The sequence below is a fragment of the Macrobrachium nipponense genome, chromosome 4, assembly GCF_015104395.2.
Source record: "Macrobrachium nipponense isolate FS-2020 chromosome 4, ASM1510439v2, whole genome shotgun sequence".
Lineage (NCBI taxonomy): Eukaryota > Metazoa > Arthropoda > Malacostraca > Decapoda > Palaemonidae > Macrobrachium > Macrobrachium nipponense.
The window spans coordinates 58,931,858-58,949,357 of NC_061100.1; the positions used below are offsets into that span (position 1 = coordinate 58,931,858).

Consider the following 17,500-nt stretch of genomic DNA (forward strand, 5'->3'; position numbering starts at 1 on the left):
CAAAAATGAGAACACTGTCATACAAAGCAAGTAAGTATATACACAGAATTGGAAGACCTCTGCAACGTCAAAATTGGCATGTGAGCGGCGCAAAGGGAGGATGCAGGATGCAAGCTTGATGTCCGATATCCGATATTTCTCGCCCACTAAAGGGCAGAGGAGCCTTTAAGCTCCGGACTTTCATGGCCTAAAATTCCTTCGGATCCAGACGTATGAGGGCTGCATGTCTTCATTTTGACACCTCTGAGGATTAAAGCAGCATTATGTAAATTACGCTGCGTGTAAGATGAGCATAAGAATCGCGGAGGAATGTAATTGCTTAAACGCGATATTGAAGAGATATTTTGTTAGCTACGGAAAGGAACTCGCTGGCGCGCACAGGCGTACAGAGAACATACACATGGAAGATTATTAAAGTTCAGCCTAAGACATTATTGTTTTATAGTAAAGGTTAGCAGAAAACCAACCAATAGTTACTAAGAAAATGCTTGGCCTTTTACCCAGCGAACTGACAAGAAAAACAAAGTAATCCAAAGTCTACTACTACTACTACTACTACTACTACTACTACTATACTACTACTACTACTACTACTACTTACAATAATAATAATTAACAAAACATATTTCCTAATTTATCAAGTAACAGGTACAGCAGAGCCATTTCCATGTGACGAGAGACTTTATAAGAAGTAAAAATTAGACAAAGAAGATAATAATAAGGTCAAATGAACAAGAAAAGGTCAAACATTTGGTGTCTCACGGTTCCGGCAGAGAGCTCAGAACAACTGTTTCTTCTACGAAATGAAATATCGCGTACGACATCACGATATAATGGCTGTCTTCACTGATGCGTAGTTCGTACTCACATTTCCCAAGAGAGAGAGAGAGAGAGAGAGAGAGAGAGAGAGAGAGAGAGAGAGAGAGAGAGAGAGAGAGAGAGATTAATTCAAAGCTTGTTATTTAAAACGCACATACTCTCAGGGATAGTCTGTAAGATAAAAAGGAAAACTAATATTCCTGTCTTCCCTAGTGGTTGGGTTCAATTTGTTTGTATTGACGAATCCAGTTATCAAGCAATGTAATTCGTAATTACTCTACTCTATCATTTCAACAATTGCCTTCAGTGCCATACACACACGAAAACACACACACACGTACATACATATATATATATATATATATATATATATATATATATATATTATACATACGTATATATATATCTATATATATATATATATATATATAGATATATAGATAGAGAGAGAGAGAGAGAGAGAGAGACGAGAGAGAGAGAGACACACACACATATTATATTACACCAAATATATATATCTATTATATTATAATTATATATATAATATATTATATATGTAATATATATATATATATATATAATCTATATATATATATATATATATATATATATATATATATATATATATGTATATATATATATGTATATATATATATATATATTATATATATATAACATATATATATTAATATTATATCTATCTTTAAATAAATATAAAATATATATCTACATTACATACCTATATATATATATATTACCTATATATACATATATATATATATATAGTATATATATATATATATATATATATATATATATATATATATATAATATATATATATATATATATGTGTGTGTGTGTGTGTGTGTGTGTGTGTGTGTGTGTGTGTTTGTGTATGACACTGGAAGCATTTGTTGAAATGATAAAGTAGAGTAATTACGAATTACATTGCTTGATAACTGGATTCGTCAATACAAACAAATTGAACCCAACCACTAGGGAAGACAGGAATATTAGTTTTCCTTTTTATCTTACAGACCACCCCTGAGAATATGTGCGTTGTAAATAGCAAGCTTTGAATTAATCTCTCTCATCTTCTAAATTTTATGGAACTATGTAAAAGCTTTCGTACCTACCCTGGGTTCATCTTCAAAAATTTTATAGAACTATGTCAAAGCTTTCGAACCCTACCCTGGGTTCATCTTCGAAAATTTTATAGAACTATGTCAAAGCTTTCGAACCCTACCCTGGGTTCATCTTCAAATATTTTTAAAAAAATATGTCAAAGCTTTCGAACCCTACCCTGGGTTCATCTTCAAAAATTATAAAAAAATATGTAAAAGATTTGAAACCTTACCCTGGGTTCCTCTCCAAAAGCTTTTACATAGGTTTATAGAATTTTAGAATAAGAACTCAGGATAGGGTTCGAAAGCTTTTACATAGTTTTATAAAATTTTACTATTGCTTCATAAAAAAAGCATTAATATTACTCTGAGATTCCCTCAAGGCGAGAATAGTCGAAATTCAACTCACACGGTGATATACCAGGTATGTTTATTTACTTATTTGTATATATATATATATATATATATATATATATATATATATATATATATATATATATATATAATGTACTCAAATATGATTAATAGCCACAGTGACTCTTAATTTCTCGATTTCATAAAATTTTTTAACTGTTTGTCACCTCCGTGGCAGGATGTGAACCCTGGCCATTTCGTATTATGGAAGGAAAGGGCTCTTCTATTCCTAATCTTATATGTGAATGCTAAAACTGCAGTAAAATTCAGAAGTTAAGAGGTTATGTCAGCTAATATACATACATACATACATACATATATATATATATATATATATATATATATATATATATATATATATATTATATATTCATGATATTGCCTTTAAAATGTATATCTTGCCAAGTATTGTTGTGCTTAGCATTCCAGTTTTTATATATTTTGTGTAATAGTGATAATTATTGAAGAATCGTATGTAAGGTACGTATGTTAGATTTCACAATAATATTTTAATAACTTAAATGAAGAGATCGATTCTTAGTCAGTCAGTCCAGATGATCTAAGCTTTCATCAGTCTAAAGAAGTGTGTTGACATAACAGTGCTTCGTCACCCTAAGATTTTGTCTCTATCACTTTGTTGCGAGTCAAGTGTCATTAATTAGAGATAAGGGAGGCTCTCGAGCTCTTTGTGTTTCCAAAACATGCCAATCATAAGTAGCCATGTGCTGGTTGTGTAGAACGTGTTAAGGCGACTTTTCCTTAAAGTCTGATACGAGTTATTGCACAAAGCCACATGGCTATTACGTCATTTAGTTTCTAAAACATACTTCGATCGATCGCGTCATGTGCTGTAAGTCGCAGAGTATCTTGGCCCCAAAATAGTTCCGCATAATGAAATCATGCATTATGAGATCGAGTCACATAGCACCGGAAGTTCTAATACGTTTTGCTAAGGAAGTGGCGCCATTTGTCTTTCTAGAACTTCCATGACGTCATTTGAGAGTTTTGCTTTTGAAATGAAGATAGGATTTATATTCATTATTCTAAATAACCGTGGTTTATAGGTTAAGAAGATTCTCTTTCTCGATCTTGCGGTTTTAACACAAGCAACGTAATTTATTTGTAATGGTCACTCTTACTGTTTGTTAAATATTTTGTCTCGAAATTGCGTTTGTGTAATTCGTTGTAAAATCTATACAGACGTTACAAGTGTGTTTTTGCAACAGGTCTATCAAGTGTTTGGTGAATTTTGAAACTGCAGCAAAAGCAAAAATTTGAGGTGCATGGTAAAATTATATTTATGCAATTTAAATCATGACTTAAGAATACCATTGACACATTATTTTACATGTTGTTTTTCAGTTTTGCACTTTTATTTTCATTTGAACTGTTTGTTTGATACATTTACGCATACTGTGTTCTCAAGTTTTTGCATTCACAATTTGTTTGATTAACTTTCTTAAGGGTTTCTTAATGATCTAGTATTGCATACTTGATTTAATTTCAAACTTTAGCACTTGTGATTTAATTTTCATTTAGGTACTTAGATCTTATTTTCAAATCTTAAGTATGCCTTAATAGTTAAAATTTTGATTGATTCATTTAATTTTTTGACTAATTTAATTTTTTTTTGTCTAAGTTTGTTAAATAATTTAATTCACTTATAATAAAAATTTTGTGTTATCAAGTAACAGTAAAATATTTTTTCAGAGTAAGACTGTGAATTCTACTTAAAAAAACCGTGTTTCATTTATTGACCACCAGTGATAGTAATAAATCTGTGTACATACCAAAGTGATAGGTTATGCTGTGCCTTCAATTTTCTTGAAGTGATCTGAGACAGGGAAGACAGTTAAAGTTTTTTGAATAACTGAAGCCTATATGAACACCTCACACCGGTTTTTATAAACTTAATGATATTTCACATATTTGGTATAATTTGGTGTATTTAAATTTTGAGGCCTCAATAATTAATGAGTTTTTTAAAGGATCACTGTTGCTTTTAGAGTACCCAGCCATATTTTATTTTAAAAAGTTCAAGTATCTGGCTGCTGTGAGGTAACTTTGAATTCTACGATTGGTAAGTATAATAACCAGGTATTTGGAATGCTTCCTGCCAGTAGATACATACACACACATACATACACACAAACATATATTATATATATATATATATATATATATATATATATATATATATACATACACACTCACATATATATACTTTATACATACATACATATATATATATATATATATATATTATATATATATATATATGTGTGTGTGTGTGTGTGTGTGTGTGTGTGTGTGTGTGTGTGTGTGTGTGTGTATCGGCAAGAAATGTGATGATACACTTTTCATTACCTTTCGTTAATCGAATTTGAATGATTTTCTTACACAAAACACATAATCTACGTAAATTTACTCTAGAATATGAAAATATAATACAAATTATATATAATATGTTAAAATCTGCAAAACCAAAACGTGCAGACACCATGGCCATCGGAATTAACTGGAATTTCTCAGATGGATTCATTCATAGAGATCTGGAAGGTTGAGTGGGGACTGGCGGGTTGTGTTATTCTGTATCACGAAGAGTGTTTATTCGTTTTCCTATATGAACAGGATTATGATTATTGCATCATCATAAACGGTGATTGTCATTATCTAGTTCCTAGAATTTTGTTTGTGGACGTCAGCGGCAGTCAATATTGTGACGGCTATGATGTGAGGAGTTGTCCGAGTACTTCGGGCGGAAAGCACTAGGTCTAGGGGCACTGGATAATGGAGTAACGACTTTCACACTTTGATGGCTTTGACGTTAACAAGGATCGAATGATAGTAGTTGTTGAGAAAGCTACTGTCATTAAATGGAAGTCTTTAACAATAATAAAGTAGCCTGCCAACTCAAAGATTTTCAAGCTATGCTCCTACTATAAGCAGTTCGGAATTAGCCTGTACAGGTAACACGGCTGCATTACTTTACCGCGAGACAGAAAAAATCACCCAATACATCAGCATTTTTTGCACGATATAAAACTTTCATGGCCTGTGCAATAGATATAGAGTTATTTGTGGCAATATTTGTACTTTACACATCTTTTTTTGTGAAAGATTTGTGGAGATTGATCAGTTTTCAAAAGTAGAGATCAACATAATTAAGAAATCAAGAATAACCGAAGCTTATGGTTGAAATTTTCTCTCTTTTACACTCATTGAATGTTACGGCAACTGTCGAATGAAATCAAGATTAGTGTATGAATTTCTTAGAGAATTAGCTTGAATACTGTGGTCCTTTCGAATTTTATCTAGTACAGTGAAGCCCGACCTTACCGGGAATCTGTGCACCGACTCATCGCTCTTTCCTCTGCCAATATTATAATTCTCTCTGTCTGTCTGTCTGTCTGTCTGTCTGTCTGTCTGTCTGTCTCACCAAAATATATTATCACTTAGTTTCTTGAAGGAAATATATGAATTAAGTAGCTACATATAGGCCTATGCTTTCACGAAAGCAAAATCCTATGCTTTCACGAAAGCAGATTTTGCTTTCTCTCTCTCTCTATCTCTCTCTCTCTCTCTCTCTCTCTCTCGCATCTAAAACATATTTGAATGATTCAAATATCTCTATAGATAGGCCTATGTTACGCTCTCTCTCTTCTCTCTCTCTCTCTCTTCTCTCGCTCTAGCGCTCTCTCTCTCATCATAATATTGCATTCATTCCTGTAGGTTTCATGCTAAGTTTTAAAGAAGGATGATCGATATTCTACCCTGAAGTGACGTTACCAACCTCCTTTAACGAATAATATAAAGGCTGTTACTGCATTCTACTGTAAATGATTATTGGTTTAAAGTTACTGAAAGTCTAGAAAGCAACAAACACTATGACCTTGAAGCTCCTCCCCCTTTCTAGAGTTGCCAGGTGTGGTATTATTGAGCAATATGTGTTCGAAGATTTAACAAAACTGTATCTTCATTTTTCTTGTTGATAGTACTTATATATATATATATATATATATATATATATATATATATATATATGTATATATATATATATATATATATATATTATATGAATAACTTGATCACGAAGTATATAAAACGTGATGCTATGTATAAATAAAAGATTTTTTGCCACGAAGGAAAAAAATGAAAAAGCGAGATAGCCAAGTACTTTCGGTCCTGTTCGGACCCTTTACTGAGGCAAACTCAGGACCGAAAGTACTAGGCTATCTCGCTTTTTCATTTTTTTCCTTCGTGGCAAAAAACCTTTATATATATATATATATATATATATATATATATATATATATATATATATATATATATATATGTATAAGTATACACACACACACACACACACACACACACACACACATATATATATATATATATATATATATATATATATATATATATATATATATTATATGCATGCACGCGCGCGTGTTTGTGATAATATTATGTATTTAAGTGTACATGAATGAATATGAGTGTGTATATGAGAATAAACGTAGACCTTTCACGGATCTTTCCCAGTGCCAGTCACTCTCAGTGGAATGGATATTAGGATATACTCATGTTCATTTTTATGCACAGGCGTCGTGGCAAGGGATACTTGTTTATAATTAACTGTCATATACAAAAGTCTTTTAAAGTTTACTCATATTTCTTAACGATTAGAGAAGGTTCACGAATAACAGGGAAAGGAATAAAGTTTTGAATAGTGGGCCTTTCTTTAGAACACTGAACAATGTGAGCATACCTGATGAAACAAACTTTCAGATCTCTTAATCTCAAGAAGAATAAGGAAGTAAGATAATGGTTTCAAGTTTTAAAGATATAATAATTTTCGTTAAAAAGGAGACTCCGGAACCAAGATTCCAATAAAAAAAAACTTTGGAGCAATGTCACTGATTGCGTTTAATGTTTCAATGTCCGGGTCTATGTATGCCCTCGTTCGCTGCAGTCACTTCAGTACTGATGAGAGAGAGAGAGAGAGAGAGAGAGAGAGAGAGAGATCTATTCGATTAATGAATGAAGTAATGACTGAGAGAGAGGGAGAGAGAGAAATAAGCAAGAGAGGCAAACTCACTCTCTCTCCCTCCCACTCTATCTCTCTCAACGAAGACGGGAAAAAGAAGAATAATAATAGTTCCCAGCGGGCATCCCAGTAATATTCCAAACTACAGGGAAACAACTTTTTTCCTATAGCTGCAAGTAATGAACGAACCCCAGAGTCTCATCCATTTTTGCTGAAAGCGTTGTAAAGTTTTTTAGCCAGCCGAATGATACAAATTTTCTCTTTTTTTTTTTGGTCAAGGTAAATATAAAAGTCTAAAGAATTTGTACTTGTAGTTCCCATATTGTGACAGAAACTAAGTAGAAAAAGAAAATTGAGTCGGTCCAATTTATTTCTTCTTGCTGTACCTTACTTTTTATAATCTCCTTCAGTTAAAGGAAACCAATATCTGTTTGTCTGACTGATTGCTAAACCGATTCAAAGAACAACTTGCGAGTAACAGGTAAGGTTATGTAGCTAAAAGTTCTATGAAAATTCCAGTTGCTATCTTGAAATGATCAATTTGACTCTGATAATTAATGGGATGTGGTATGGCTCTATACATTAAACCCTTAACTTGTATTTTGTTTAATTAATTAAGAAAGGGAATTCTATGATCATGGCAGAGGATGGATGATGGTGACACTGGTCGGTGCTTAATGATGCTCTCCAAATAGTTTCAGACTATTTCAGATCCTGGAAACACCCTAACTTCTTGTATTCTATTTACTTTTAATGGCTGCAAAATATTCATCAGTCAATTATTTTCTTGGATTATTCTGAAGTGCTTATCTACATATATTGCTTCTTATTGTCATTGATCAGGGTTTTGTAACCATCTACGATTTAAATTTGGAAAACCTCTAAGTAAAGAAAATAATAATAACTTAATAAACAGTGTAGTAAATGTCATTTAGTAGCATTAAATATACTCTTTCCCAATTCTGTTGCAAGTACTCCACCTCCAGCATCTCCATTCTTAGCAAAATAAGAAGAAGAAAAAGATTGACCCCCAAAGGCCTGAGAACCTCTAATGCAAATACGGAGAGAAGCAAGCCACAGGATGCCCTCCAAACATGACCAACTTTTAGGTATATACTGCAGTTTAAATGTGATGCTCGGAGCTGGAAATAGTTCAGTTTTTCTTTTGTGTGTGTGTGTGTGTGTGTGTTTTTTTCTTTTTTTGCGTTACCTTTGGGGGATGCAGATGAATTTCATTATCTTGAAAGATCCGTATACAGAGAATTCGAGAGTTTACAACTCAGGCTTTTCAAGTTTTAGGGTATTAGTATCTTCCACGATGATGCACATGTTTGAGAGTTTGGAGGTACAACTATATCTCAAGACTTATTGGTTATTACCCTATAACCTTAATGGAGAATGGTGATAAATTTTGTATCTTTCTGTGAAAAATTTGACAGTCTAACCTATGCAAATGTACAAACCTGCTCTCTCCCTCTGAACTAAATCTGGTATAACATATTATATTCACATTTTTCTTTTAGAAAAATATAGAGCATGAATGAATAGAGAGAAATGTAAATAAACATCTACTCCTTTAAGGTAACAATAAAAACGGAATCTGTTTGTCAACAAATGACTAACGAAAATAATTATTTTTTTCAACTGGAAAAAGAAAAATCAACATTGTCACTAAACGACAAAACGAACCCCTCATATTTTCCAACAGCAGAAGAATAATTATAATTCTCGTGATGGAAATGGAAACAGTTCATATATTGTCCTCAAATTGCACAGGTATAAATTTGTGTAATAGCCCTAAATGGAAAGTGAAAAACTGCCGTAATATCCTTAGAAGAAACAGGAAACTCCCAATGCCCCCAAATGGCAAAATGATAATTCTAATGAAAGTTTGCAATAACAAAAGAATAATTTTCGTATATCCAAATGATGGAGGAATGTTTCTCGCCATGTCCTAATTAGATGGAACAGGAACATTTCTATTATGGCCAGATGCTAATAGAGGAATATCTCTTAGTGGGTTCCTAACTGGCAGGAGAATAATTCTCGATATGTCCCTAAATGGGAGAGGAATATGTCTCTTTATATCCCTAACTTGCAGAGTAATCAACCCCGTTCGGTCTTTAAATACCAAAATAGTGATATTCATTCCTCATGTTGCTAAGAAGTCAATCTCGTTTTGCTGCAAATAGCAAAGGAGCAATTCTCGTTATTTACACACATGTCAGAAGAATAACTGAGAACTGACAAAGATAACACCTCAGCAGTAGGTAGGAATAGAATATTCTGTTGAAATGGTATTGACGTATTATATATTAGATATCAATACTTGTAAAGAATATGATACAATGATACATGAATGCACACACACACACACCACACACACACACACACATACACACACACATATATACATATATATATATATATATATATATATATATATATATATATATATTATATATATATATATATATATGATATATATTTATATCTATATATATATATATATATGTGTAATATATATATATATATGTATATATATAATATATTATATATATATATATATATATATATATGTTTATAGATAAAGCCAAAAGCGACAAAGGAAAGTGAAACGTAACAGTAATCCTTCGTTTCACTTTGCTTCGCAGCTTTTGCCTTTAGTTATATATTCATTGTGTTCCAAATTTTCGTGATTCAGTTACGCACACACACATGTATAACTGAATCACGAAAGTTTGGAACATGATAAATCCATAAACAAAGGTATAAGCCACGAATGAAAGATAAACAACGGAGTTTCTGCAAGATATTTCGACTCAACGTCCTTTACGTAGCAGACGAACTGACTTACATGAGAAATTGAAAGAACAGGAAAGGTCGTATAAGTGACAGATAGGGATTATAAGGAGAATCCAACACACCTGGAGAATGAGTAACCTTCCCAAACAAGCATAAACATGAGTACAATTTACGAACAAAAAGATTAAGTCCAACTGCTCACACACAGGGACAAGACAATTAAAGAATTATACATTCAGATCTTTGGTAAACAAAAACTTATTCACAAAAACATATAAAACATACATATACCAAGGAAATATCTCTAAGGCAAATGATTTGTATTTAAGTTTGTAATTATATCTTTGAGGTCATTCTTAAACATGTTACAAATAGAAGAGTCTAAATGAAACAGGCCACAGCTAATATTAGAATTACAATGGGAAGTAAGTTGCATTGTGGCAGATTCTAAAAGAATTCGTGATAAGTCATCTTTTGATCTTGCAATTACTGAACTACCAATCCAATTTATTCGGTGGTTGTTTTCACTGAAATGAATGAATATTGCATTAGATGTTTGCTCAGTTTTTAAAGAATTTTTATACTGTTTTAATCTTACTTGTAAGCCCTTGCTTGACTGTCCCAGATAAAAGGAGGGGCAGTCCATACATGGAATTTTATATATTATGTTGTGTCTTTCTCTGGGGCCATTTTTTATTAACATTCCTTTTAGTGTGTTATTATAGGAAAAAACAAGGTTGACCTTAAAGGCTTTTAACAATGATTTAATGGTTTCAAATCCGTTAAAATAAGAAAACTGAGAATGTTCTTAGAATTTTCTTTCTCCGTGTTACTTACTATAAAACTTTTTGTGGGCTTTATTATAACAAATATCTAATATATTTGAAGGATAACATGCGTCTTTTGATATTTTTCTTATGTATTCAATTTCTTAATCCAAATATTAGGGACAGACAATGTGCAATGCTCGTAAAAACATAGAAAAAATTTATATTTTGATGTTAAGATGGTGGCCTGAATATATATATATATATATATATATATATATATATATATATATATATATATATATATATATCTAATAAAAGGAGCCCATAAAAACACCAAAATGTAGAGAGAAAAGTACTATATTTCAGAGACTGCTGTCTCTCTCTTCAGGTATATTGAAGAGAGAGACAGCAGTCTCTGGAATATAGTACTTTTCTCTCTACATTTTGGTGTTTTTATGGGCTCCTTTTATTAGATGGAATTCTGTTGTTACAGAACACTTTTACCAGTCATATATATATATATATATATAATATATGTATATATATATAGTATATATATATATAATCTATATATATATAGATATATATAGATCTATATATAGATATATATATATATATATATATATATAGGATCTATATATATCTATATATATAGATCTATATATAATATATATATATATATATATATAGATATCTATGTTATATATATATATATATATATATATATATATTATATATATATATATATATATATATATATATATATATATATATATTATATATATATATGTATATATATTGTATATATATGTATATCTATATTTATTATATATTAATGATATTAAATTCTATATATATAGAGATATGATATATCAGAGATAGATATATCTAAAACTATATTAGAAGTCTATAATAAGCGTTATATATATAAGATGCGATATAGAAGAGATATATATAGATATATAGATTAATATAGATCCAGATATATATATATATAGTATATATATATCTATATAGAGTATATTATATATATATATATATATATATATATATATATCGATATATATATCTGGATATATAGAGGCTATATATCTATATATGAATATTTATATATAGTATATAGATGATATCGATATATATATATATATATATATATATATATGATATATATATATTAGATATAGGCTTATATATATATATATTTTTTTTTGAGGGAAAAAAGAATATAGTATATATAAATATAATATGATGTATATATATGATATATATATAATATATATATGTATATATGAAATATATATTCTATATATTATATATATAATAGGATATATATATATATATATTATATATAGATATCTAATAATAATTATTATACTTATATATATGTTTTAAATATGTATATATTATATTTTTTTCTAAATAATTTATATATATCTATATAGATATAATATATAATTTTTTTTTTCAATAATGGGGGGTTTACCATGATACCACCGGACAAGTCAAAGGGGCCCGCATTATGAACCAAGTGAAAGCTGGCAAGAGGCATCTGAAAATATACATGAATGCAAATGTTGTTTGTCAATGACAAAGAGACAAGGCTAATTTAATTCATGTTCTGTGATTAAAAGAAGTATGTCACTAAGTAATTATCCTGCCGTTAGCATCACATAATTTAAAACTATGGCACCTGTAGAGTTTGTCAAGGAAAATAAAGACATTAACAATTCAATCGTCTTCAGCACTCATCTTCAGGAAAGCGTATCCAGTGCTGGCCTCATTTTGCTTGAAAAGAATACCAATCTCGAACTAATTTAAAGTCACTTAGATGAAGGGGTTCAAAAATATCCTACCTAACAGTAATGGCTTCATATATAACATAATTTTAAACTTGACTCCTTAATTGAGTTCACTTGGGGCCAAATAATTTCCGAGATGAGCATCATTACCACACTCGATGGCGTGTCATTATGGAGGGAGACGGGATGGTTAGTGGCGTGGGGAGAGGGTAATGGCTGTCTCGTATCAGGTTCCTTAATACAAAAATATTTTTAAAAAATGTTACAGAAAAATTGCTTTTGCTTAGAACATTCTTTCTCGCTAGTTTCCCGTTTCATTCTACAAAGACTTTAAAGTGGTTCATATATCCTAATAAACTAATTTCAGTAAAAAGAAATTCATTAAAAGGAAAAATTCCTTTAAAAAATTATCCCTTTTTTGAGCTGTCAACTGGATAGAAGCTACGATTCTTCCCCATTTTTGAAGACAACGCACGCGTTCGCTGGCGCGCTTAGCTTTTTGCCTTGGAATTTTGTGTTGTCCAGCAAACCAACCACTTAACCATCCAACTTCCAGGCTTATTCTTTTCCGTAATAGCTTAGTCTCCTGCAATTACTGAACGGTTCTCTTTAGTTAACGAATTTCCGAATTTCTTCTCAATTTAATCACCTAACTTCTACATGTTCAAAATAGTTGGATCTTTCACGCAGACTCTCAGGCACTTTGAGAGGAAAATATAGCTAGACTTTCTGTGGCTAGACGTATGAAGTGTGCTCGCTACAGCAAAATTTCTTCTATCTAGAACCTCCATGGGCTGGAATGTATTCAGACGTTTTTTCATGACACAAAAGGTTGAGGTTCCATGGAAGTATAGGTATATATGAACAAATGTGTCAAGAACATGTGCAATGTGGACAGATATTTATGTATTTATAGATTAATATATATACGTGTATATATATATATATATATATATATATATATATTTATAATCAATGAAATAACTACTAATTGATCAGTCCTACATGTTTTTAATTATTATTTTTTTTTTCTCTCTCTCTCTCTCACATGCTCGCTATATTTATGTCTTATGTTCGTTTCTCACTCATTGTTTGAAGACTTTTGTAAATTTCATGTTACTAATACAAAGTGTATTATTTTTCGATTTAAATTGCCTTTGACCAGTGTGTTTGACCGCACCCTCCTAAATCCTTAATCTATCCTTCGGGATTTTACTAAATTTGTGCTGTCCGGTCGTATATGCCTCTTTGTTTTCAAAATGTATTGTTTTCTGACTAAATTGCCCGTGACCATGTGTGGTGGCTGCTTTTAAAATCTTTAATCTAGCCCACGGGAGTTTTTTTCTTTTCTTAAAGGTGAATTGGACCTTTTGTTAATCCTGTAATGTTCGTTTGCTTATGCTTACTTGTACTGTGTTTTTCTTTGTTCTGATCAGTCTTGTCTTAAGTTAAGGGTCATTAATACCAAAAGATCTCGGGAGTTCTCGCGTTTTCATTTTTCTCCGTGGCATTACCTTTATTTATACATAGCATTACGTTTTATATACTTCGTGATCAAGTTATTCATATAAGCAAAAACCACAGGAAAATGATAGGCAGAAATCCAAGAGCTTTCGTCTTTACTAAGCCAATGCAAGCAAGGAACGAATGGAATACAGATATAAAGAAAGTTAGCAGGTAAACAAAAGGATCAAGACTACCAGATGGTTAATTGTAAAAAGGGTGAAAATCAAAGAGATAATCCAGGATTATCGGATATCACACGGTCACAAACTTAAACCTAGATTTAACCATAAGAGAAACTAAACCATAGCCATACAAATTCCAAAAACATGTATAAAACTGACTATTTCAATTTTGTTACATATATTTATCTACAACATTTTTCATTATTAAGGTATCAAGTTTAAATAAACCAAGACTTAAATTTAGAACACTTCTATTATTTTACTTGATGAAACAAGATTCAATGATATTCCTTTTAACTGTGTCATTGCATGGGATTAAAGCCCTTGCTTGACTCCAGTTAATAGGATGATCTACATCCTATTAACTGGAAAAGCTTAGTAACATAAATGTTGTTTTCAGTAATATTAATGTTAAGAGTTTAGTAATAAAAAATTCTCCTAAAGATGGTCCCGGCTGCATATATAAAATTCCTTGTAAAAAGTGATAAAATATATTATAGACAAATCAGAAAATCTCTTTCACAACGAATTAAACAGAGCCAATATTCTGTGAGAACTATACAAATATCGAATGCATTATTCATACATATGCATTCGATATTTGTTTAGTTCTCGCAGAATATTGGCGCTGTTTAATTCGTTGTGAAAGAGATTTTCTGATTTGTCTATAATATATTTTATCACTTTTTACAAGGAATTTTATATATGCAGCCGGGACCATCTTTAGGAGAATTTTTTATTACTAAACTCTTAACATTAATATTACTGAAAACAACATTTATGTTACTAAGCTTTAAAATTCTAGAAATTTCTAAAAACCTTTCATAATACGGTAATTTTAGAATCTTATGCTTACAAAATTAAAGTTAGTCATTAGTTAAAAAATTTTTTCTATGCTCAGTTACATATAATTTATCTAAGTGGCTTGCCTGTAAAAATTCCTACACCTTTGAACATGTTGAATATGAATGTGAAAAACAATGTTGATTTTATTGATAAATTGAATAATTTAAATTTGAATTTTTATTGTAATATGGTTAGTTTTGATGTTTTCTCTTAATTTACAAAGGTGCCTGCAGATGATTTACTTGAATTTTTGGAGGATGAATTCGAACGTTATGATATTCCTTTAACTGTAGCAAACTTCATTAGTCTCATAAGGTTACGTATCAAAGATACTAAATCATGTCTTAATTGGGAATTTTTTGTGCAAAAGTTTGGCATGGCTATGGGTAATCCCTTATCTCCTGTTCTTAGCAATATTTACATGGAATGTTTTGAGACAAAACTCTTACTAAGAATTTTGCCCCAAAACATTATGTGGTTTAGGTAGTATGTGGATGATATTTTCTGTATTTGGTCAGTTCAAGAAAATCTCCAGGAATTCCTTATTAATCTCAATAATTTAGTCCCTTCTATAAAATCTACTGTAGGAGAAGAAAATTTGTAATTTGAATTTTCTTGATGTAACTATCCATGGAAATGATAGAAATTTCACCTTTTCAGTTTTTTGAAATCGACTAACATTGCCTCTCTCATTATTACTCCAATCACTATCAAAATGTTCAATTCTCTGTTTTTACTTGAATGTTCTTAAGGGCTTTACATGTCTGTAGCCCGCAGTTTATTGACGCTGAGATAAAAACTACTTATGGTATTGCCTTGAAACTTAAATACCCAAGGACTTTTGTAGATGTGTCATGGAAAAACGCTAGAAAAACATCTTATTTAATTAAAGGCAAACTTGAATTTAGTAAGCAAAACATCCTAAAATTACTTTATGATGAAAGGTTTTTAGCAATATTAATGTTAAGGGTTTAGTAATAGAAAATTCTCCTAAAGATGTTCCCGGCTGCATATATGAAATTCCTTATAAAAAGTGTGATAAAATATATTGCAGACAAACCAGAAAATCCATTTCACAACGAATTAAACAGCGCTAATATTCTGTGAGACCTAGACAAATATCGAACGCAGTATTCGTACATATGAGAGATTTAGATCATCCTATTAAGTGGAAAAAGGCAAGGGCTTTAACCCCATGTAATGACAGTGAAAAGGAATATCATTGAATCTTGTTTCATCAAGCCAAATAATAGAAGTGCTCTAAATTTAAGTCATGGTTTATTTAAAATTGATGCCTGAATTATGAAAAAAGTTGTAGATAAATATAAATAACAAAATTAATATATTCAGTTTTATAAATGTTTTTGGAATTTGTATGGCCACGTTTTAGTTTCTCTTATGGTTAATTCTAGGTTTAAGTTTGTGACCGTGTGTTATCCGATAATCCAGGATTATATCTTCGATTTTCACCTTTTTTTCACAATTTACAATCTGTTATTCTAGATCCTTTTGTTTACCTGGTAACTTTCTTTCAAACTGTGTTTCATTCGTTCCTTGACAATGTCTAAGTAAAGACGAAAGCGCTTGGATTTATGCCTATAATTTTCCTGTGGTATCCGCTTATTTAATGAAGCCACGTTTAGCTACTGTGACTTTTTAAGCAATAAAGGTAGAATCTACTGCTCATTTTTACCAGATATATATGTAATTGTAATAGCCACAGTGCAAGCTTGACTTCTCAAAATCTTCGCTCTTTATTTTTTTTTGCTATGCTTACACTACAATGCCTTGAGATTTAAGTTTAGAAAAATATGAAGGAATCATGATGTCCGGTAGCGAGAAACGAACCCGCGATACCATAATCACGAAGAGGTCGTCAAGGTGACCTCTTCTTGATTATGGTATCACGGGTTCGTTTCCCGCTACTAGACATCATGATTTCTTCATAGTTCTTTCAACTTCGATCTCAAGGCTTTGTAGTGACAAGCAAAAATAAAAGAGCAAAGAATTAGACAAGTGAAGAGGGCACTGTGGCTATGACAATTACACACACACAAACACACGTAAACACACACACACACACACACACACACACATATATATATATATATATATATATATATATATATATATATATTTATATGTAATATATATATATATATATAGAGCTTATGTATAATATATATA

At 30.9% G+C, this 17,500-nt stretch overlaps 1 protein-coding gene across 1 annotated transcript in view; it reads right to left on the reverse strand.

Annotated features, from left to right (window-relative positions):
- LOC135211373 (neural-cadherin-like) overlaps positions 1-17,500 on the reverse strand; it is a 339,986-nt gene that overhangs the window by 201,010 nt on the left and 121,476 nt on the right. The gene's annotated exons all lie outside the window — the stretch shown is intronic.